Genomic DNA, 25659 nt, shown 5'->3' on the forward strand with positions numbered 1-25659 from the left:
GTCTGCCCTTTCCTTGCCCAGACTGGAAAATATGAAGTCCTTTTACCTTCTTGCTGCTCCCTGAGCTCAGTGCCCAGCCCATACCAAACAGGGTAGAAGGAGTACCAGCAGCAACCCCAATGTTGGGATGTTGGGATGTTGGGCAATAGTGGGGCACCATTAGTATGCCTATGCCTCACTCACAAGGGTGGTTTTCAGTAGGTCTCCAGTTCTGACTAAGCTCCTTTCAGCAAGATTCAGCCAGACACTGTGGCACACACCTGTAGTCCCAGCTACTTAGGAGGCTGCTGCAAGAGGATCGCCTGAACCCAGAAATTTGAGGCTGCAGTGAGCTATGAGTGTGCCACTCCAGCCTGAATGACATTGCAAGACACCAGCCTCTAAAAGAAAACCCAAACAAAATTTAAGAAACAAGAAAGATTCAGTGGTTCTTCACCCACTTGCAGACAGAGGGTCCCGAAAACAGACAGGGTCAAGTGCTGGGTCCTAGTGCTCCTTGCCGCTGTGCTTAATTGTGACAGGAGTGGGGGCTGAGGGGATAGGAGGGCTGGGGTGGGGGTGGGAGGGCATTCCTTTCCCTCAGGCTTTCACAGTATACATTTTGTATTCCAGAATCAGAAATCTGAGTGTAGGAAGAAGTGGGTTAGCCCTGGAGAAAGGAAAAGGAGGATCATTGTTCTCTGCAAAGAGCTGGAAGCTAAAAAGCAGGCTGTGTTTACTTACCAACCAGGACTAAGTGGGATCTTTGCCAGCTTCCAATACGGCCTTAAAAGTATATGAAATCCAATAAATATTTCTGCAAAGCAAGAGATCTTCACTGCTTTACTCTCCACCACCTGAATCCTTGCAGGGAGTGTAGTGTGTATCTAATCAATCTATTAAAAAATACTTTAAAAGTTCTATATATGTATCAATATTTAATATTGTTTTTACATTATTTAAATGTTTTTCTAAATAATAGTATATATATTCTGAAGCATTCTATTCAGTGACAAAGAATTATGTTTAGACATTTACATTTATATAGGAAAACTCATAACCTGAATATGTCCTGTGGGATCAAACCACTGACCCTTCCAGGATGGAAGAGACCTGAGGTAGTCAGCTTCCATCAAGTGGCCAGTTGGTCTTGTTGAGGAATGGTGTCACATCAGGGGCTCAGTGTTGGTCTCTGTTGCAGATGTATCGGACATTTGATAATGGCAGCAGCTGGATAAGTCTTGGTAAGGGCTGGAAGTATAGTTAGTCCTCACTTTGCATGATCCCAATATGCACAAATCTTAGTTACCACCACTTAAATCACACCAGAACCCCAACAACATGGTTTAAATTTCAGCTACAACATTATTAACTGTGCACAATTACACAAAGTACAAACCTCACTGTCAGCTCTTTAGTCCACAAATCACTATGTAAATAACAGATGCATAGCATGATCAATAACCAATCACACCACTCCTTTCAAAGTCCACTGATGATTGGCCACTGCACATATGTTCAGTTCATACACAGCAAAGCATGTAGTTGTGTTGCTGATTTTCCTGTGAATGAAGACACAGGATGATTTACAATAATGGATACTCAAAAGAGGAAATTGGCCAACAAAGATCAAAGCACAGAAAAAAGTCCAAAAAGTGGTAACGCTGGAAGTGAATTCTGAATTGAATGAGTTACAGAAAAACAGTTCACTGTGAGAATGTGGCCACTGCGTCATTCAAGAGTCCCAGCTAGAGGAACTTAGAAAGGCAAACTTAACATAAATGAGGAAGGAAGTGTGGCAAAAAGCATGCTGTCGCAGAAGAAGTGGTCCTGGCAGAAACTTCACATTGAAGCAACTCTGGGAGATTTTTCATGATATTGAAGAAACAAAGGATACAACGTGAGAAGCTGATCCAGTCTTAGAAACGACAGCAGTTCATCAAGTCAGAGAAAAGATGCTCTCTCCATGTTGTAAGTTACACAAGAAGGTAAGCACTATCCAAATGACTCTTGTTGTTTCATTTACAATTTATTTACTCTTAATATTTGTTTTCTTTTTCTTCTTTTTTTTTTTTTTTTGAGAGGGAGCCTTACTCTGTAGCCCAGGCTGGAGTGCAGTGGTGCAATCTCGACTCACTGCAAACTCTGCCTCCAGGTTCAAGCAATTCTCCTGCCTCAGCCTCCCAAGTAGCTGGGATTACGGGTGTGCACCACCATGCCCAGCTAATTTTTATATTTTTAGTGGAGACAAGGTTTCACCATGTTGGCCAGGCTAGTCTCAAACTCTTGACCTCAGGTGATCCACCCGCCTTGGCCTCCTGAATTCCTGGGATTGCAGCCATGATCCACCGTACCCTGCCTACTCTTGCTATTTATTTTCTATGTTGTTTATTTACGTAGAAATTTAATGTTACTAATGTTTAAATTACTGACGTTTCAAAACCTTAGATAATATACATTTAATAGTATATTTTGAGCAAAGAACAATTCATGAATTGGTAGCTCTCAGAACCAAAAGAAATTCAGAATGCTTTATTGCAGCAGCATGGGCAGTGAGCTTCTACACAAAGGGAAGATGAAAGTGTACTTCACTGGATTAGGTGGAAAGACCCTAGTTAGAGGTTAGCTGGTGTTTTCTTATTGGTAGTCTTGAGTTTTGTTTTACTCTTTACATTGGGCTCCAGTCTGCTTACATGTAGGAACCTAAAGTACTAGGGTTGCCTCCATCTTGTTAAAATAAAAACTTCAGCCGAATTAAATTTAAAGGAGTTTAATTAAGCAATGAATGACTCACGAATTGGGCAGCCCCCAGAATCACAGCAGATTCAGAGAGACTCCAGAGAAGGCTTGTGGTTAGAACAAATTTATAAACAGAAAAAGGGAAGTGATGTACAGAAATCAGCAGTGAGGTACAGAAACAGCTGGATTGGTTACAGGTTGGCGTTTGCCTTATTTGAACACTGTTTGAACACTTAGCAGTCTATGAGTGGCTGAAATATGGCTGCTGGGATTGGCCAAAACTCAGCTGTTGTTACAGGCGCATGCTTCTAAATTAGGTTTTCAATTTTGTATGCCTATTAAGCTAGGTTACAGTTTGTCCACAAGGACTCAAATATAGAAGCACGAATTCTTTCTCAGGCCATATTTAGTTTGCTTTAACAGTCTAATGCCCTCCCTGTTAGAATTTTTGTTACAAACAATTATTCTGTGTTTTTGGTGAGCCTCTTATGAGAGACTGAACAATACTTAGGCATAGGCACCCCTCCCTGTTACCATCATAGGTAAGTTGTCTTTGTCTCTGTGGAACTCACAAGTCATGATGTCAGGCTCATTGAAGAAAGATTCCTTTTGTTGTTTACATCATTATTGTCACTCTGATCAAGGTGAGAGCATCTAATGTACCGCTGATGGCTGAGAGCATGCATTTAAGACTCTTGACAGAATACAGCAAACCAGGGTGATTACAATGATGACCATCAGGAGGATAATACCAAGAGACTAGAGTATGCTCCTTAGCCAAGGTCCTCATGAATTAAACCAGCTAAAATTGAATAAGTCAAGGAATGAACCAGAGGGGGATTCAACTTGTTTTAACCAGGTGGCCTGTTTGTTAATTTCTTGTGATTGAGTTTCTAATAAAAGAGGTATTTATCCAGGCACAACAGGAGGAATAGGGTAAAATGAGCTTATTGCATAGACTCTTCCTTGTTCAGCCAATAGTCCAATGCAAGCCTATTATCTAAAACTACTTGAGTAAAAGAATTTAGATATTTTTGTTGGATAGCTATAGCCATAGCTGTAGAACCTGCAATAGTAACTAATGTCAAAGAAAAATTTTTGACCTTTATTTCATTTGTAGTCATCCCAAGCCATGGGAAAATGGACCTAACATATGATGCCCCCTTGGCAGGGTTGTCATCTGCTGGTCAGTTTCTTTTTAATCTATGATGCAGGTTTAGAGGGGTGTACCAATGTTTAGCTTCTGACTGGTTGTGTAGTGACAATGGCACCTTTAAAATCCCTAGTTCCGGCCGGGCCCGGTGGCTCAAGCCTGTAATCCCAGCACTTTGGGAGGCCGAGACGGGCGGATCACGAGGTCAGGAGATCGAAACCATCCTGGCTAACACGGTGAAACCCCATCTCTACTAAAAATAGAAAAAAACTAGCCGGGCGAGGTGGCTGGCGCCTGTAGTCCCAGCTCCTCGGGAGTCTGAGGCAGGAGAATGGCGTGAACCCGGGAGGCGGAGCTTGCAGTGAGCGGAGATCGCGCCACTGCACTCCAGCCTGGGGGCAGAGCGAGACTCTGTCTAAAAAAAAAAAAAAAAAAAAAAAAAAAAAAAATCCCTAGTCCCCACTGACCTTTCATTCTCCATCTGTCAAGATATGGGGTGGTCCAAGCATATGGCTGACAGTTAAATTCTCTGCTGATGAATATGTACCTAGGACATTCCTGAAAGCCTAGGGGGTGGGGGGGAAGGATGTACCTAGGGTGAACAAGGCTCCTCCTTGGGAGACTTCAGTTATGGCGTAATTAGCTGGCATCACCTGTTTCTAACCAAGAGACTGATACTGAGTTATTACGTCCTAGAAGTCTGCCAAAATACCTATGTAGATAGGCATTCTTGTAAATAGCTCTGTTAATGTTCTCCTTTTTGTGCATAGCCTCCTTGCAATATGGTCAGCAGACCTGGCCATCCTATTCCATGGTTGGGTTAAAAAAGAAGAATAAAGGGGTCTAGAAGTTTAACTCTATAAAGGGACCAACGGTATAATCTAAACAGATTGTTGCATTTGGGATTCTGGCAAATTGAGTCACAAGATACACTAATGGGTCTCTAAAAAGCCACGCAAGTATTTTGACTTAGCATGGAAAATCCAGAATTTAGCAAAATTTTCTGCAGAAGCTATAGACTGTGAGATTCTAATTATGGCATTATCATGCTATACACAGATAGAAAGGAAGAGTAAGAAACAGGAGAGAAAAAGAACAGGGGTTCCACGATAGGAAGGGGAGGTTCTTTTTTGAGATGGGGTCTCGCTCAGTCACCCAGGCTGGAGTGCAGTGGCCGGATCTCAGCTCACTGCAAGCTCTGCCTCCCAGGTTCACACCATTCTCCTGCCTCAGCCTCCCGAGTAGCTGGGACTGCAGGCGCCCGCCACCACGCCCAGCTAATTTTTTGTATTTTTAGTAGAGACGGGGTTTCACCGTGTTAGCCAGGATGGTGTCGATCTCCTGACCTCGTGATCCACCCATCTCAGCCTCCCAAAACGCTGGGATTACAGGCGTGAGCCACCGCGCCCTGCCCAGGAAGAGGAGGTTCTTGATCTCTGATCTTGGGAAAGCCGTCTACATTCAAGATGCCATCTGCTTCAGGGAGAGATGTTCCTGGTCAACTTTACCTTCAGATCCCTAACTGGTTGTCAGTTCTAAGAGTCTGGAAGGGCCCTCTTGAGTTGAGAAACATTGGTCCAAAACTCAAGGCTTTACTGTATTGTAAGTGGTGAGAAGTTGGTGTGGTCCCTTCCAGTGAGACTCAAGGGCAGACTTTCTTTGATATAAATTCCAAAAGACACAGTGTCCAAGTTCTAGACCATAAGGATTCTGATAATCAATCAGTGGGTCACAGAAAGCTACTATTATTACCTGATGGAAATACAGTAAGTTCTCAATTGATGTCATCATTGATAGTGTTTTGGAAACAATGATTTTAAGCAAAACAATGTTCCTTGAATAACGTGTTTCATTCAATGTTGCTTCATTTTAACATTGATGAGAAAAATAAAATTTGTTTTATTATACTTTTTTTTGCTTAAAGTCACAGTTTCCAAGAGCTGATCAATGATTTTGTGAGAACTTATTGTATGCTTCAGCATAATTTATCAAGGTCTGGCAATACTGAGTCATACCACAGGTTACAAATATGGGAGATACATGAAGCTCTATTATTAAGGGCATAGGTCTTCCAGTACAATTTCATGAGGTGTCATCTTGCACTTTCCAGCATGGGTAGATATAATTGCCATTAAATCCAGTGTTCAAACTTTTGACCAGACAATCCAGAAGATTCCATCATCTTGGCCAATTTTAGTTTTAGGATGCCATTTCTCTCTTCAGCCTTTCCAGAAGACTAGGGATAAGGACAACAGTCATGCTATTTTGTTTGTAAACCTTTAAAAAATTGTTTAATAATTTGTCCAATAGGCCAGGCTTGGTGGTTCATGCCTGTAATTCCAGCACTTTGGGAGGCTAAGGCAGGCAGATCACCTGAGGTCAGGAGTTTGAGACCAGCTTGGCCAACATGGTAAAACTTCGTCTCTACTAAAAATACAAAAATTAGCCAGATATGGTGGTGCATGCCTGTAATCCCACCTACTTGGGAGCCTGAGGCAGGAGAATCGCTTGAACACAGGAGGTGAAGGTTGTAGTGAGCCGAGACCATGCCACTGTACCCCAGCCTGGATAACAGAGTGAGACTCTGCCTCAAAAATAACAACAATAATAATAGTAACAATAAATTTGTACAGTAAAATGAGTTCCCCTATCACTGGAAATCTTTCTAGGGATATCCCATAAAGGAAACACATTCTCTGTTTTTTGTTTTCTCGGTGGTTTTTTTTTTTACTACTGTTGTGGCATCAGTTTTCCTGCATGGCAAGGCCTCAGTCCACCCTGAGAACAGGCATACAGTTACAGGAACATACCAATAGCCCATTTAGGGTGGCAACTAAATTAAGTTCTTTTGTAGGTGTTCACATGGTCCAGCAGGTGGTAGAAATGTACTGTTTGAAACCTTAATGATTTTCACAGAATTATGAATCTCATAAATCAGACATGGGTTATAAACCATTTTTGCAACTTTAGAACAATTACTCCACCTATACTTTTTCATAATTTGAACAATTTTGTCTACACTATGGTGAGCTGTGGAGTGCAGAGCCTTTAACACTGGTAGTTTTAAGGACTTGTGGAGGACTAGGTGGCTGTCAGGGCCCTCATTGAGTTCATGTTTAGTATTAAATTTGCATCCTTTTAAGTGCCAATTTTGTTTTTCTAATTCAGATGCATAGAATCGTTTATTGAACAAATTATCATAGGTGATTTGATCAGAATTAATGTTATAGAGTTCAACCAAATTGCATACCCTAACATGTTTAGTGACAGCTACCTTAGCGTGGAAGTTCACTAAGACATTGTCTTGATATTCAGGTTCAGTTTTACAAGTGAGCTTCACTTTTAATAACAGCAACTTGTGAGGGCAGCAAAATAGCAGAAAGAAGTTCATTTGCCTGGGGCTCATTTTCGGTGGTGGACCCACTAGAAATGAGGAAACCTCTTTGCTTCTAAAACATGCCAAAATCATGGACTACCCCCAAAGGCTTATCTACTGTCTGTATAAATGTTGTCTGATTTGCCCTGAGATATTTGACAGGCCTTGAGTGAGAGCATGCACCTCTGCTAGTTAAGCTGACTTCAACTGGGGAAGAGCTCCCTTTTCTGTTAATTCATTCTGGGTAGTCCAGGCATGCCCTCCTTGGTATTTTACTTCTACATTTTTAGCATAAAATCCATCAGCAAAATGTATTATCTTAAGGTGTTTCATGGGACATCTTATAAATCAATTGAGGAGTCAATAGCTGTGATATGAGATTTACATAGTTGTGGTCCTCACCTTTGTCAAGTAAGGGTAGTAGGGTAGAAGGGTTAAGTAGATTGCAGCATTATTTTATTTATTTATTTATTTATTATTTTATTTTATTTTGAGATGGAGCCTCTGTTGCCCAAGCTGGAGTGCAGTGGCGCAATCTCGGGTTGCTGCAACCTCTGCCTCCCAGGTTCAAGCAATCAACTTGAGGCCAAGAGTTACAGACCAGCCTGGTCACATGGTGAAACCCCATCTCTATTAAAAATATAAAATTAGCTGGGTGTGATGGCACGTGCCTGTAGTCCCAGCTACTTGGGAGGCTGAGGCATGAGAATTGCTTGAGCCTGGGAGGTGGAGACTGCAGTGAACCAAGATCGTACCACTGCACTCCAGCCTGGGCAACAGAGCAAGTCTCCATCACACACAAAAAAGAAGTACGTTGAATCTATTTCTGACTCTTCCTTAGTATGAGAAAGAACATAGCAGTAGGTTATCAACATATTGAATAAGAGCAGAATTCCTAGGAAATTGCAAATTTGGCAAATCCTGATGTAAAGTCTGAGAAAAATGAGATGGGCCTTGGTAAATCCCTTTGGCATTATAGTCCAATTATATTGTTGATTTTTTTCCAAATAAAAGCAAATAAGTAGTGACTCCCTTTATCAGCTGGAATACTGTGTGTCCTCACTGTGAACCATTTTAAATTTTGGGGTACCTTATACAACAAGGTATTAGAATTTGGAACTACTGGTAACCTTAGTATTACAATCTTATTTACTGCATGTAGGTCTTGAACAAATCTCCAACCTTGTCCACTGGGTTTTTAAAGTGGTAGACTGGGGTGTTACAAGGACTAGTGCAAAACATTAGAAATCTTTGTATAATTAATTCCTCTACAATTGGTGACAGCCCCTGAATACATCTGGTTTTAGTGGATATTGAGGTAATTTAGGTAACAGCTTAGAATGACCTATTTGGTTTTTTTTTCTGTTTTGATTTTTGTAGGTTCAGCACTTTAAATATTTCCTATGTCATTTAAGGAGGAAGCCCACAAATATCTAGGTTCTTCAGAAAGAACAGGTTTTTATAGATTTGAGTTTCAGTGTTATCAGCTTCTGCCAGTATGTAACAGAGCAATTCAAGTTCAGGAAAGTTAGGAAATTATAAGATTATCTCTCCTTCCAAAGATAATTTTGTGTAAATTTTTAGCAAGTCTTGTCCCCATAGATTCACTGAGGCAGCATCACAAAGTAAGAAGGCATATTTTTCTGAAAATGGTCCAAGTATCATTTGAACAGGTTCAGACATGGAGACATTTGGACTTGATTTTAAACCTCCACCATGAAACTATTCTTTTTATTGCAAGGAATTTGCTGATTTACGAAGGTGGGGTTTTAAAGTATATAAGGTGGGCCAGGCACGGTAACTCATGCCTGTAATCCCAGCACTTTGGGAGACCAAGGCAGGTGGATCACTTTGAGGTCAAGAGATCAAGACCAGTCTGGCCAACACAGTGAAACCCCGTCTCTACTAAAAATACAAAAATTAGCTGGTATGGTGGCATGTGCCTGTAGTCCCAGATACTCAGAAGTTTAAGTTGGAGAATTGCTTGAACCTGGGAGGCAGAGGTTGCAGTGAGCCCAGATTGTGCCACTGCACCCCAGCCTGGGCAACAGAGAGAGACTCCATCTCAAAAAAAATAAGAATAAAAAAATTTAAAGAAGTACATAACGTGGCCAGGCACATTGGCTCACACCTGTAATCATTACACTTTGAGAGGCCAAGGAAGGGAGGATCACTTGAGGCCAGGAGTTTGAGATCATCCTGAGCAACATAACAGGACTCCATCTCTACAAAAATGTTTTTAAAAAAATTAGCTAGGCACAGTAGCATGCACCTGTAGTCCTAGCTACTCGAGAGGCTGAGGTGGGAGGATCCCTTGAGCCCAGGAGGTCAGGATTGCAGTGAGCTGTGATCATGCCACTACACTCCAGCCTGGGTGACAGAGTGAGACCCTGCCTCTTAAGACAAAAAAAAAAAAAAAAAAAAAAAAAAGATTAATGGGAAGTCTTATACAGTTTTGGTAAATACTAGAGCCACTTTATCTACTTTTTTTTTTCCTTTTGAGACAGGGACTCCCTCTGTCACCCCGGCTCAAGTGCAGTGATGCAATCATAGTTCACTGCAGCCCCAAACTCCTGGGTTTGAGTGATCTTCGCACCTCAGCTTCCCAAATAGCTGGCATTACAGGCATGAATCACCCTGCCTGTTTCCCATTAATCTTAATTTTAGTTTCCCCTTGTTCATTTAAAGGTATTATGGAAAAAAAACCCTGGGAGCCTCATTAGTGTTATTATTCCAGGAGTCAAACCCTCAGGGGCTTCATCTGGAGGGGAAAATGTCTGGGTCAAAAGAAATGGGTTCATCACATGCCTAGTGCGAGACTGAACAATTTTGGCCAGGCATGGTGGCTCATGCCTGTAATCCCAGCACTTTGGGAGGCTGAGACGGGCGGATCACCTGAGGTCAGGAGTTCGAGACCACCATGGCCAACACGGAGAAACCCTATCTCTACTAAAAATACCAAAATTAGACGGGCATGGTGGTGTGTGCCTGCAGTCCCAGCTGCTGAGGACGCTGAGGCAGCAGAATCACTTGAACCCAGGAAGTGGAGCCGAGATTGCACCACTGCACTCCAGCCTGGGCGACAGAGTGATACTCTGTCTCAGAAAAAAAAAAAAAAAAAAAACTGGACAATTTTGATTCCAGTGGCCTGGCTGTTTACAATAAAGAAGGACATCTAGAGGCACAAGTTTCTTTGGTCCTCCTCCAGTATATTCATGTATTTGAAATCAATACTAAGAGGTCCCAAACTAAAGAAACTTGTGCCTCAAGATGTCTTCCTTTATTGTAGTTGCTGTGAGTATTACTTAAACCAGCCCAATCGTCCCATGTAACTGATGTTTATGGTTTCTTTTGAATAAACATAGAAATTAACCCTCCCAGGCTGGGCATAGTGGCTCATGCTTGTAATCTCAGCACTGTGGGAGGCCAAGGTGAGTGGATCACTTGAGGCCAGGAGTTGGAGACCAGCCTGGCCAACATGGCACAAACCTGTCTCTACTAAACATACAAAAAAATAAAAAATAAAAAAAATTAGCTGGGCATGGGTGGTGTGCACCTGCAATCCCAGCTACTTGGATGGCTGAGGTAAGAGAATCGCTTGAACCTGGAAGGTGGAGGTTGCAGTGAATCAAGATCATGCCACTGCACTCCAGCCTGGGCAACAGAGTGAGACTCCGTCTCAAAAAAAAAAGAAAAAGAAATTGACCCTCCCAGTCTTGAAACTTGAGAAAGTTTCATTTGTCTTATCTGAGATCTTTTTTTCAGGAAATCAACCATCAGGACTCCCAGATAGTATTAAGGAGCTGAAACTTACCAGATGACCACATCTGGACAATGAAATGCCAGACCCTTTGCTCATCATGATTGCCTACTAAGGGGTCCCCAATCCCCAGACCATGGACTGGGATCCATGGCCTGTTAAGAACTGGGCTGCACAGCAGGGAGTGAGTGGAGGGTGAGTGAGTATTACCAACTGAGCTGCATCGGCAGCACCATTAGATTCTCATAGGATCAGGAATGCTGTTGTGAACTGTGCATGCAAGGGATCCAGATAGCACACTTGTTATGAGAATCCAACTAATGCCTGATCATCTGAAGTGGAACAGCTTCATCCTGAAACTATCCCCTATCCCCCACCATTACCATCATGTGTGGAAGAATTGTCTTCCATGAAACTGGTCCTTGGTGCCAGAAAGGTTGGGGACTGCTGGCTTAACTGACCACCTGCTTCCTGATTGACCAACTCCTCCTCCTTACCCCTTCCTAATTCCTGTTTTCCCACACATGGCTACGTTTCTTCCTTGATACATAAACTTCCAATTTTATTTGGTCAGGGAGATGGATTTGAGACTAAGCTCCCATCTTCTCGGCTGCGGCAACTGATGAAAGCCTTCTTCTGGCCGGGCGTGGTGGCTCAAGCCTGTAATCCCAGCACTTTGGGAGGCCGAGACGGGCGGATGACGAGGTCAGGAGATCGAGACCATCCTGGCTAACACGGTGAAACCCCGTCTCTGCTAAAAAAAACTACAAAATACTAGCCGGGCGAGGTGGCGGCGCCTGTAGTCCCAGCTACCCTGGAGGCTGAGGCAGGAGAATGGTGTGAACCCAGGAGGCGGAGCTGAGATCTGGCCACAGCACTCCAGCCTGGGTGACAGAGTGAGACTCCGTCTCAAAAAAAAAAAAAAAAAAGAAAGCCTTCTTCTCTGGCGATACTCACTGTCTCAGTGATTGGCTTTCTGTGCAGTGAGCAGTAGGACCTAAACCAAACCCCTGGCATTTTGGTAACATAAAGACATGAGCCTATTTGCCTCTGTTTGTGGTGTTGTTGTTGTTGTTGTTGTTGTTGCTTTTGAGACAAGGTCTTGCTCTGTCGCCCAGGTTGGAGTGCAGTGGCACAATCAGGGCCCATTGCAGCCTCAACCTCCTGGGCTGAAGTGATCCTCCCACCTCAGTCTCCTGAGTAGCTGGGACTACAGGCCCATGTCATCATGCCTGGCTAATTTTTTCATTTATTTTTGTAGAGATGGGAGTCTCTCTGTGTTGCCCTTTATTTGCCTTTTGATTTTTCTCTTGCTTTAGAATCCTCTCAGAATGTTCAACTAGGGTCACCAATTCAATCATATCTATAACTTTCCATCGTGGTGTATGTTTTCTAATTAAATCACTAAATTTAGGATGAAGTCCATTTACAAATACAGAAGCTAATGCCATTTCAGTCTCTGCAGGAAGCGCCCCTTGTGGTATTTCAAGTCCAGCATGTTTTATAAATAGTGTTTCTAAATGGGCTCTGTAATTTGAAATTGGTTCATCTTTTCCTGTCTATAAGATTGTATGATGGACCAATCAACTTTTTGTGGAAAAATCTTAGGAACTGAATTTGAAAGGTCTTCGGCAATTCTTCCAGCTTTTTTCTGCCTTTCTTTTCAGGAGGTTTGGAGGGTCTTTCACATCCTCTGCAGGTTGGTCCCATTCCACTCCTGCTATCCATCTTCAAGCATCACCAGCTCCCAATAGCACATGAATAAATTGGTAAAGATCAGGGAGTACTGGATCAAGTGCTCCCATAAGATTTCTGAATTCCTTAGTACATTTCCAGGAGGTTTTCTTGGGGCTAGGGAAGTCATTTACAATGGCCCAAGCTCAATTTTAGACCATGGAGTGAAGGTGATTATGGCAGGCATGCCTGCCTGATCAGAGGGTCTCGTTTTGCAAGCATTTGCCTAATTCCTTTTTTTCATTGTCTTCAGGGTGAAAGGGTAGCTGGGCAAAAGGGTTAGCGAACTCAGAGTATTGAGGTAAGGACAGATAAAGAGAAGTAACAGTCAGGGTTAATTCAGTCAAAGTACAGTCCTTTTTTTTTAATGTCCTGAGTCTGTTGCTTAAGATTTTCCTTTGCCTCCTGTAAGGAATTTTTTAGGGAGACAATTTTTCATTCATTTTATCTTCTAGATGTTTCTTTGTACCAATTAAAAAATGCATCCCATTGCATTTTGGATTCTTTCTTTTCCAATGTACCTCACAGGTGAACGATTTCATCTAGGTTAAAAGTTCCCCATAGTGACCACTCTAATTCTAAGTTATCTTTGTAAGATTAACCAACTTTTCTAAAAATGTGCAAGTCCTGGGTCTGTAATTCTTATACATAAAATTTGCTGGAGTTCCAGAAGATAGAGTGCCAGACTCATTTGATTCAGATGAACCTATTGTCAACAGGTACCTAGCCAAGGCCTATATCTGGATCCAATCCGGTTAATCATCAAATCCAATTTGATCCTGGACCCTGTCTGCTCAAATGAAGTCTGGAGAGCTCAAAATATAATTCATGGAGCTCAGTCTGAGAGGGAATTAATCACAGCCTCCAGTTACAAACAAGAGAACAGTGAGCACAGTGTGGTCTGTGGCTACCTCCCCTGGTAGCTCTGTGTTCCTGGGGCTGCCAGAGAATGCCTTGGATCCCATTTCTGACACCAAATCTGTTAAAAATAATACCTTTAGACAAAAGAAATGTAATAGAGTTTATTTTAAACAAAGAACAATTCATGATTTAGGTAGCACTCAGAATCAAAAGAGATTGGGAGTGCTTGGCTACAGCCCTTTTACAAGGAGTGAAGACAATGAAAATGTTCCTGATTGGTTTAGTGTGGGAATGCCCTGGTTAGAGGTCAGTTGGTGTTAGTTTTGTTTTATTGTTTTATATTGGGCTCTGTTTACCTAGAAGCTAAAATACTGGCCTGTCTCTGTTTAATGCCCTCCCTATTATGATTTTTTTAAACAATTAATAAGAGTATACTAAGTAGGCCAGGCGTGGTGGCTCGCACCTGAAATCACAGCAATTTGGGAGGCCGAGGTGGGTGCATCACTTGAGGTCAGGAGTTCGAGACCAGCCTGGCCAACATGGTGAAAACCCATCTCTACTAAAAATACAAAAATTAGTGAGGCATGATGGTGGGCACCTGTAATCCCTGCTACTTGGGAGGCTGAGACAGGAGAATCACTTGAACCCGGGAGGTGGAAGTTGCAGTGAGCTGAGATGATCCCACTGCACTCCAGCCTTGGTGACAGGGTGAGACTCCATCTCAAAAAAGAAAAAAAAAAAAAAAAATATATATATATATATATATATATACACACACACACACACACACTAAGCAAATATTAGTTTTACTATGATTTTTCATTTCCTCTTTCATAACTGGCAGAAAGACAGTTTTTAATATTTTGACAAAAGTTTTTACAAGTTGCAGAACAATCATAATTCTTCCTATTGAGTATTAAGATCGCTTTGCACTATTCACGATAGCCAAGATACGGAATCAACCTGTAACCATCAACAAATAAATAAAGAAAATGTGGTGTATACCCAGAATGGAATAATCTACAGCAGTCCATTGTGAAAGAGAAGGAAATCGTGTCATTTGTGACAACATGGATGAATCTGTAGGACATGTAAGTGAAATAAGCCAGGCACAGAAACAGATATCCTTTCAAACACATGGAAAAAAAAAGAAAAGAAAAAAGACAAATTCTGCATGATTTCACTTATGTGCGGAATGTATAATAGAGTTAAACTCATAAAGAGTAGAGTGGTGGTTACCAGAGTCTGGGGGATGAGGGTTGGATTGGGAAGATGTTGGTTAAAGAGTACAACATTTTAGTCACATTTTAGTCAGGGCTGAGTACAGTGACTCACGCCTGTAAGCCCAACACTTTGGGAGGCTGAGGCAGTAGTATTGCTTGAGCTCAGGAGTTCGAGACTAGCCTGGGCAATGTAGGGAGACCCGGTATCTACAAAAAATAAATAAGCCAGCATGGTGGCGCATGCCTGTGTTCCCAGCTATTGGCTTGGTGCAAAAGTTATTGCGGTTTTTGCCATTATTACTTTTAATGACAAACCTGCAATAACTTTTGCATCAATTTAATACTTGAGAGGCTTAGATGGGGGGATCACCTGAGCCTGGGAGGTCGAGGCTGCAGTGAGCCATGATCGTGCCACTGCGCTCCAGCCTGGGTGACAGAGTGAGACTCTATCTCAAAAAATAAAATAAAATAAAATTTTAGTCGGACAGGAGGAAAAAGTTCAGGAGATCTATTGTACAACATTGTGACTATAGTCAATACCAATGTATCATACACTTGAAAATAGCTAAGATAGTAGATTTTAAATCTTTTCACCACGAAGTGAGATAGTATGTATGGTAGCTTGATTTAGACATTCCACAAGATATACATATATCAGATCATCATGTTGTATGCCATAGATCAGGAATCCCCAAGTGCCAGACCATGGACCGGTACCAGTCCATGACCTGTTAGGAACCAGGCTGCACAGTAGGAGGTGAGCAACAGGTGAGCAAGCAAAGCTTCATCTGTCTCGGATGCCTGATACATTGCACCTGCTAGTGCATTCACTGCCATTGGTACACTCCCAAGTCATTCCAGTGAAAGATTTAACAATTGAATGGGGCCTGGTGCTGTGGCTCACGCCTGTAATCCCAGCACTTTGGGAGGCCGAGGTGGGTGGATCACGAGGTCAGGAGATTGAGACCATCCTGGCTAACATGGTGAAACCCCATCTCTACTACAAATACAGAAAATTAGCCGGGCCTGGTGACAGGTGCCTGTAGTCACAGCTACTTGGGAGGCTGAGGCAGGAGAACGACATGAACCGGGGAGGCAGAGCTTGCAGTGAGCCAAGATCGCGCCACTGCACTCCAGCCTGGGTGACAGAGCGAGACTCCATCTCAAAAACAACAAAACAAAACAAAACAAAAAAACAGTTGAATGGCCACCGTGCCAAAGGTGCCTGGGCTCTACCTGCCACCAGTGATGGGGTCCTCACAGCCAACCCAGTGGTGTGTGATCCACTTCCAAAACCATCTTACTGCCTGTTTTCTTGGACCACTCCTGGCATCAACTGTTTCAGGTTAGAGTCACTGGAAATTTGGGTTATAAGATATTTATTAGAGATCAATACCTATAAAAAATGTGAAAGGAAGCAGGATTGTGCTGAGAAAGAAGATGAACAACAAAGATAACTACAATGTCAGCCCATCAAAGCCTTTGGCCAACCCAGCAGAAAATGCTGGAGCAGGTGTAGCTTTTCAGAGTCTCCCCAGTTAGGTCAAAATGGCTGCGCCTTTACACCCTCAATTCCCTCAGTCACGGGCTTCGGGCTGTCCTGGGCATGACCTCAGATGAAGTGGCAGCTGAGGCTAGCCTTGTCGGAGCTGACAGCTGAAAGCTGTTTGCTGACCACACTCCCACAGCTGAGCAGCACGCCCTTGCTTGAAGGAAGATTGGATGACACAGCTCTGTCTACCATATTTTGGGGGTCACATTCCTCATACCCAGCTCTGCCTCAAATAGCAACATTGACAGAAATTAATTCCAGTTGCAAACCAATTGTAGAATACTATGAAACCAGAGTACAAGTCTAATAGCATAAATCCAAATCTCATCCTAAGTGGAAAAGAAAGGGTCATTTATTCACACATTAAAAAACAAACAAAAAAACAACCTTTGCCATGTCTTTATTACAAATGGAATCACAAAAAATAGTCATGTATATTTTTCTCTTTTAAATCTTCTAGGAAAAAAGGTTGGGCGTGGTGGATCACTTCTGTAATCCTAGCACTTTGGGAGGCTGAGGCGAGTAGATTACCTGAGCTCAGGAGTTTGAGAACAGACTGGGCAACATGGCAAAACCTTGTCTCTACTAAAAATAATAATAATTTTAAAAAGCCAGACGTGGTGGCAGGCACCTGCAATCCCAGCTACTAAGGAGGCTGAGGCAGGAGAATTACTTGAACCCGGTTGGCAGAGGTTGCAGTGAGCCGAGATAGCACCACTGCACTCCAGCCTGGGCGACAAAGCAAGACTCTGTCTCCAAAAATTAAAACAAAAGTTAAATTTAAAATAAAATAAATCTTCTAGAAAAAAAAAAGGAATAATTTTTCCTTTTCAGTATCACTGGAAAAGCAGAGTCATCTAGTAAACCCTGTTACTAACATGCAGTTAAACTGTACAAAATTAAACACATCTCACATGACTGTCATGGGTTCCCTCTGCAGAGCTGAATCACATCTACAAAAGCAAACTCCCCTAAGAGAATAACAGAAACATGGAAAATGGGAGGAAGGCTCACTGTTACAGACACAGCAGGAAAGGAGCTCGGAGGTTAACCACAGCCTGAATTCCTAACATGCTGAAATAATAGAATGATTTCAGTCCGCCAACAAGTGTTTACTTAGTGTCTTCAGCATTGCCTCTGAGGCTCCAGAGGTCCTGAGGGGACGCTGAGGACCACAGGGACTAAATGACTCCCCCAAGGTCATGTTGCTCATTTCTGGCAAAATTGGGACCAAAACCCAGCCCTCCTGACACAGGATGGTGCTTGTTTCTCTCTTCAGGTTTCTCTTCAGCGCTGAATGATATGTGTGGTATATGTAGGGTTATAAAACAAACCAAGGTAACAGCTTTGCTTCTTTTTTGTTAATTATTATTATACTTTAAGTTCTAGGGTACATGTGCACAATGTGCAGGTTTGTCACATATGTATACATGTGCCATGTTGTTGTGCTACACCCATTAAACTCGTCATTTACATTAGATATCTCTCCTAATGCTATCCCTCCCCCCAGCTTTTTGCTTCTTTTCATGATGCTACTCCAGTTTCAAGATCACTGAAGCAGATGCCATCAGTGCGCACTGGCTCTGGGCATGCCTTCCTCCCACCCTGAACCTTCTCTGCCAGAGCTCACATTACCTGTGATCATAACAGAGCCTTGTGTGCCTGGAGATTATCCCTCTCTCCATCCCCTAAAGCAGCCCTTAATCAATGACTGACAGGTATGGAATAGAAATTTTTCCATTCCTGGACCAGGCACTGTGGCTCACGCATGTAATCCCAGCACTTTGGGAGGCCGAGGGGGGCAGATCACCTGAGGTCAGGAGTTCAAGACCAGCCTGGCTAACATGGTGAAGCCCCGTATCTACTAAAAATACAAAAATCAGCCAGGCATAATGGTGGGCGCCTGTAATCCTAGCTACTCAGGAGGCTGAGGCGGGAGAATCGCTTGAACCTGGGAGGCGGGGGTTGCAGTGAGCCAAGATCTCGCCATTGCACTCCATCCTGGGCAACAGAGGGACACTCCGTCTCAAAAAAAAAAAAGTTTCCATTCCTTTTCCTCTGAGGGGACAACTCTGAGATAAGACCTACCCCGTCCCCGAGACAACTCTGCTTGCTGTCACCCCGTTCCCTTATTTGGCCTCTTCCCTTTCCTGCTCCATTTTCTTATTCACCTAATGATTTTTCCTGAGAATGCTCTCTATTTAAACCATTTTCATATGGATTATCCTTGTCTCACAATGTGCTTCCGAGGAATCCAAATGAAAAAAAATACCAACTCTGGAATTATTATTATTATTATTACAACCACGTTTTCTTTTTAATTTTATTTTGGTTTTTTATTGCAATATCATGGTTGTACATATTTGTGGGGTACAGGTGCTATTTTGATACAGACATATAATGTGTCATGATAAAAGCAGGGTAAATGGGATATCCATCACCTCCAACATTTATCATTTCTTTATGTTGGGAACATTCTAAACCTTCTAGCTATTTTGAAGTGTATAATAAATGATTGTTAACTATGATTTCCCTACTGTACTATCAAATACTAGAACTTATTCCATTTAACTGTATGTTTGTACCCCTTAACCAACTTCTCTTCATCCTCCACCCCCTTCCCTTCTCAGCCTTTTGTAACTACCATTCTACTCTCTGTCTCCATGAGATCCACTTTTTTAGCTCCCACATGTGAGTGAGAACATGCAATATTAGTCTTTCTGTGCCTGGATTATTTCACTTAACATAATGACCTCCAGTTTTATCCATGTTGCTGCAAATGGTAGGATTTCATTTTTCAATAACGGAATAACTATTCCATTGTGTATACATACCACATTTTCATCTTCTTTTTTTTTTGAAGGGGTTTCGCTCTTGTTGGCTAGGCTGGAGTGCAATGGTGTGACCTCAGCTCACTGCAACCTCCGCCTCCCGCGTACAAGAAATTCTCCTGCCTCAGCCTCCGGAGTAGCTGGGATTACAGGCATGCACCACCACATCTGGCTAATTTTGTATTTTTAGTAGAAACAGGGTTTCTACATGTTGGTCAGGCTGGTCTCAAACTCTCAACCTCAGGTGATCTGCCCGCCTTGACCTCCCAAAGTGCTGGGATTACAGGCGTGAGCCACCGCCCCCAGCCACACATTTTCTTTATTCATTCATTTTTCAGTGGGCACTTAGTTTGATTCCCTGTCTTGGCTATTATGCCTACTGCTGCAATAAACCTGGGAGTGCAGAGATCTCTTTGACATACTGATTTCCTTTCCTTTCCTTCAGATATATACCCAGCACTTCATATGGTGGTTCTATTTTTAATTTTTTGAGGAACCTCCATACTGTTTTCCATAGTAGCTGTACTACTTTACATTCCCACCAACAGTGTATGAGCATTTCCCTTTCTGACAACCACCCCTTCTTGAGCACTTACTGTGTGGATCTGGGTATCAGAGAACCTTGGTTAAAGTCCTGGATCTGCTACTGACTCATTGTTTGACTTTGGACATGTTATTGAGTCTCTTATATCTAAGTTCCTTTGTAAAACATGGAAAATAATCTCTCTAAAGGATAGTTAAGGACTGTGGGTGTGTGTTGAGGGTACTCAATTAGACAGTGAGCTGGGCTGCAGCCTTGGCACACAGTGAGGCTGCAGCTAAATAACTTTCCAAAGGGTCTATCACTGACATCTGTGGCCACGGAGTAAGTAAATTATTTCCAAGCTTCTGATCACCAGGGCAAGATAAATAGTGATTTTCTGTATCCCTCACGGGATTAGACCACTGAAAGGTTTTTTGTTGTTGTTGTTGTTTGGTTTTTTTGAGACAGAGTTTTGCTCTTGTTGCCCAGGCTGGAGTGCATCTTGGCTCACTTCAATCTTCGCCTCCCAGGTGCAAGGAATTCTCCTGCCTTAGCCTCCCGAGGAGCTGAGATTACAGGCAGGCACCATCACGCCCAGCTAACTTTGTATTTTTAGTAGAGATGCGGTTTCTCCATGTTGGTCGGGCTGGTCTCAAACTCCCGACCTCAGGTGATCTGCCTGCCTTGGCCTCCCAAAGTGCTGGGATTACAGGCGTGAGCCACCGCACTTGGCCACTGAAGGGCTTTGTAAGCATTTATTGACAGACTGGTGACCATAGCCAGGTAAGCTCCCCAAGAGGATAAGAGTATTCTTGGGACACAGGGGGAAGAATAAACTGAAGGGGAGGGAATGGACCGGGCAAGAACTGGAGCATCAAGTTGGTATATCAAAGGGAAAGGGGGCCTGGTCCAGTGAGGTCCTCCGGAGCAGCTGAAGATTTCTAAACAAGATAATGGTAATGAGGGTGGGATGGCCTGGGGGGCACAAATAGAATAGGTGAAACTGGATGTAAAGTGTGGGAATCTGTATTTTCAACAAGCACCCGGGTGATTTGGGGATAAAGCCTAAGTAGAGGATCTTGTTTTTATGAGAATGTTGAGATACAAGAAAATGCTGTAGTTTTCCAGGAAAACCTCAGCTGCCCTTAACATGCTAATTTGTATCTGAATTTCCAAGAAATGATAATTGCAACCCCTGCGGGGTTATAATCCAGCCCCCTACTGGGGCAGGTGGACCTTCCACCCCCAGGAATTTTAATTCCTGTGTCATTCATGAATGTATGCTGCCATATTTTTCAAAGCCCTAGGATGGGGCTTTCCTTGGACTAGGTGAATCTTTTAAAATAGGTCTGAGCTCTTACTACACTTCCCATCCCTGTTTTATAAATGTAAGGTATTTACTTATTAATTAATACTTATGTAAATCACAATATTCTAACAGTATAAATGAATTCAGTTTTTTATTTTTATTTTTTATTTTTTAGAAGCTCTGAGGAGTGAATCCACAATACAGTTCAAAGAGAGATTTAAATTGCTAATTTCCCGGCACTGGAATGTGGGAAAAGATTGTCACAGATTTAGCATGAAAGCCACGTATTTAACATTCCTATGTAATAACCCTCTCTTAAATTGCATTTTGGTTTGAGAAACAGCAAGAACAAATTCCGCACTAGGGGGAAACTTTGCTGTTGATTTCAAAGGGAATGAGAATTTATGGAGCACCTCTGCCCACCAGGAAAGAGCTTTCTCTTGAGTCTCCCACATGACCGTGTACTATGTATCACATTGGAAAGAACTTCTCTTTTTCCTAATGCTGTCTGAGTTCTGCATTTTGCTGCCAGAACAGGGAAGTGAAGGGATACATAAGAGACATACATTTCTATTTGTAATAGAAATGTAAAAGACAAGCAATACCACCAGACTATAGATACAATTTGGAACAAAGATATTTTTATTTGCCTAAGGCTCAGAAAGTGGTGCCGGGCGATGCTGGAAGGAATTAGTTGGCTGCCTCTCCCAAACCACTTCCTTGGTGCTCATTCTCTTTCAGGTGGACAAGATATGGCATTCTGACTGCTAGCAAATGTCAGATGTCATTGTGACGTTTCAATGGCGCAATTGGTGACAATTCAGCCAATTTTTTGGGGCACCTTCCACATGCCCCAGGGTCTGGGCTCTGCCCTTTATGTACATAGGCTCATTGATTCTTCCATATTTTCTAGAATGGGATTTTACCCTGGCTGGCACAGAGCAAATGCCCAAAGAATGGTAACTATTGTTTTTAATCATCATTATTATTTTTATAAATAACTTCCATATGAGGTGATGGGAAAATTTCAGATTTTGACTTGGGTCTTGGAAAACAGGTTCAATTTTAGTAGATGGAGGTAAAAGGAGGCAAAGAGTGACCTTATATAAACCCAAGGCTGAAGGAAGGAGGCTCTAAGGGGTATGTGGGTGGTTAGGAGTAAAGTATCTTGTCTGAAATGAAGTTTGTATACAGCAGGCTTATTTGGAGTCATGCCTAACAAGATTACTTTGGGTCTAATTTTGGAGGCTTGGTAGGCCAGGGAGCTTGGACATGAATTTAAAGACAATGGGAACGCAAATTAAAGTTTCCGAAACGGCTGGGTGCGGTGGCTCATGCCTGTAATCCCAGCACTTTGGGAGGCTGAGGCAGGCAGATCACCTGAGGTCGGGAGTTTGAGATCAGCCTAACCAACATGTAGAAACCCCATCTCTACTTAAAAAAAAAAACAAAAAAAAAGCCAGGTGTGGTGGTGCATACCTGTAATCCCAGCTACTCAGGAGGCTAAGGTGGGAGAATCACCTGAACCCGGGAGTCAGAGGTTGCAGTGAGCTGAGATCGTGCCATTGCACTCCAGTCTGGGCAACAAGAGCAAAACTCCATCTCAAAAAAAAAAAAAAAAAAAAAAACCGTTTCTGAAGGGGGAGCTGTTCTGGAGTATGCAGGAAGGATTGGGGTAGGAGGAGAACAAAGAGAGGAATATGTTTTAGCGATATTGCAGTTATTTCAGGTTAAAAGTGTTAGAGTCAGGGGCTGAACCAGGATATAGGCTATAAAAACAGAAAGGAAGGGATATGTGTGAAAGAAATTAAGAAAGAGGACTTGTTAGGACTTGACATCAGGTGAAAATTATGAGGAAGATGGATAAGTTAAAGAGGGTATAAAGGTCTTAATCTTGAAAGTATAGTAGTATCATTTCCAGAAAAGGGAGATGATTTTTAGATATAAATTGGTAACCTGACTTTGAACACATTGATTCTGATTAGAGTGGATCATCTCAGTGAAACTGTCTACTAAGCAATTGCAAGTGGAGGATGGGTAAATAGTGTAAACTCTAGGAGAACAGAAGAATGGAGAATCTATTGTGTGGAAAGACTCATCTTTTGTGGGTAGAGGAGGAAGGGAGCCATTGCAGGAGAAGAAGGAGAGGTTTCATATGTGGGAAGAGAAGTGACGTAGAAAGTAGCATCACATAAGTCAAGAGAGGAGATAGATTAAAGCCAGGGGATGGGGAGTGGTCAAAAATGAAGAGAAAAGCTTGGGGCAGTAGACATCTGTGGGGGGCACTCCTGTTCTCCTTACCTCCCTGCTTCTGGATGATATATCAGAAGGCATAACTTCTATGATATGTGTTTATGACACCACACTAATTCTGACACCAAATGTGTGTGTGGTTTATTCCCCTAACACCAACCAATTCTTCAACTCTCCAGATGCCAACTGGATGTCCTACCATTTAATTAAATTATGATACTAATTACCAGGAGTTAGCACAGGCCCCACAGGTTAAGGACTCATTCCTAAAGACTTCCCTCACTTCAGATGCCAATCAAAAGTCTGGGCCCCTTATACTTCTGTCAGTGAGAAGAGTCAAACTCTGTAAAATATTGGAAGAGATTTATTCTGAGCCAAATGTGAGTGACCAGTGGCCTGTGACACAGCCCCAGGAGATCTTGAGAACATGTGCCCAAGGTGATCGGGCTACAGCTTGGTTTTACACATTTTAGGGAGACATAAGACATCCATCAATACATGCAAGATGTACATTGGTTCAGTCTGGAAAGACAGGACAACTTGAAGTTGGGGGGAAGTGGGGAGGGGTTCCAGGTTATAGGTAGATTAAAAGATTTCCTGATTTCCGATTGGTTGAAAGAGTTAAGTTATTGTCTAAACACCTAGAATCAACAGAAGGGAATGTCTGAGTTAGGATAGGGGTTATAGAAACTGATATTCCCACTATGCAGAGGAAGCCTCTAGGTAGCAGGCTTCAGACAGAATAGATCATAAATGTTTCTTATCAGAGTTGATTCTCTCCTGGATCAGGAAAAAGAAGGAATGGGGATTCTCTACAAAATGTAGATTTTTCCTCACAAGAGACAGCTTTATAGGGCCATTTCAAAGTATGGCAAAAAATATAATTTTGGGGGTAAAATACTTCAATTTCTTTCAGGCCTGCTATACCATAGTCTGAAATTTGATGTCTTATTGCTACAAAGAGTCTGTTTTGTCTGTCTTAAGATCTGTTTTAATGTTAATGCCGGTCAACTGTGCCTGAATTCCAAAAGGGAGGATGGTATAATGAGGCCAGTCCAACTCCCCCTTTGCATCATGGCCTGAACTAGTTTTTCAGATTAACATTGGAATGCCCTTGGCGGAGAGGAGGGGTCCATTAAGATGGTTGAGGGGCTTTGAATTTTATTTTTGGTTTACATAGCCAACCACTTATAAAGTCAGGGGGTTCCCACAACTCCCCTTTGGATTGGATAATTTGCTGGAAAGTCTCACAGAACTCAGGAGGACATGTTACTTACTACTGCTGATTTGTTATAAAGGATATAAAAGGACGGCCGGGCGCGGTGGCTCAAGCCTGTAATCCCAGCACTTTGGGAGGCCGAGACGGGCGGATCACGAGGTCAGGAGATCGAGACCATCCTGGCTAATACGGTGAAACCCCGTCTCTACTAAAAAATACAAAAAACCAGCCGGGCGACGAGGCGGGCGCCTGTAGTCCCAGCTACTGGGGAGGCTGAGACAGGAGAATGGCGTCAACCCGGGAGGCGGAGCTTGCAGTGAGCTGAGAGCCGGCCACTGCACTCCAGCCTGGGCGGCAGAGCAAGACTCCGTCTCAAAAAATAAAAAATAAAAAAAAAAAAAAAAAAAATAAAGGATATAAAAGGTATGAACAACCAGATGAAGAGGTATATAGGGTAAGGTTGGGAAGGGTTCTGAGCATAGATGCTTCTGTCCCTGTGGAGTTCGGGGTGTGCCACCCTCCCAGCACATGGATATATTCACCAACCCAGAAGCTTTCTGGACCCACAAACCCCACTTAGGGTTTTTATGGAGGTGTATTAGGGTATGATTGATTAAAGCATTGGACATTGGTGATTAACTTAATCTCTAGCCCCTCTCCCTCCCCAGAGGTTGGGGCTAGGGGTGGGGCTGAAAGTTGCAACCTAATCACTTGGTCTTTCTGCTGATTCACCCCCAACCTGAAGTTACCTAGGAGCCCCAGCCACCAGTCATCTCTTTGGCATAAATTCAGGTATGATTGAAAGGAGCTTACTGTGAATGATGAAGATGCTCTTCTTATACCTATCCTTCAGAAATTTACAAGGGTTTTAAGAGCTCAATGCCAGGAACCAGAGATGAAGACCAAATATGTATTTCTTAGTGTATCACCATATCACAAAGTGTTCCGAGGCTTAGAGAAAGAGGGTAGCTCCGTGAAGTCAAGATTGTAAGTCTTGGTTGATAACTTTACTCAAAACCTCACGAATAAATCTTTTTTTTTTTTTTTTTTAGACGGAGTCTCACTCTGTTGCTGAGGCTGGAGTGCAGTGGCACCGTGTTGACTCACTGAAACCTCCGTCTCCTGGGTTCAAGCAATTCTCCTGCCT

At 42.7% G+C, this 25659-nt stretch overlaps 1 protein-coding gene across 1 annotated transcript in view; it reads left to right on the top strand.

The window, feature by feature from the left end:
• The first annotated feature begins 1810 nt into the window (after nucleotides 1–1810).
• The window catches only part of ATP6V1C1 (ATPase H+ transporting V1 subunit C1), a 92465-nt gene continuing 68616 nt past the window's right edge, over nucleotides 1811–25659 (top strand). Inside the window, exon 1 of the mRNA XM_030937654.1 lies at nucleotides 1811–1967. The gene's annotated coding sequence lies outside the window, so the exon portion shown is untranslated. The remainder of the gene's footprint in view (nucleotides 1968–25659) is intronic.

This window comes from Rhinopithecus roxellana, chromosome 9 (genome assembly GCF_007565055.1).
Source record: "Rhinopithecus roxellana isolate Shanxi Qingling chromosome 9, ASM756505v1, whole genome shotgun sequence".
In the NCBI taxonomy this organism is placed as follows: Eukaryota; Metazoa; Chordata; class Mammalia; order Primates; family Cercopithecidae; genus Rhinopithecus; species Rhinopithecus roxellana.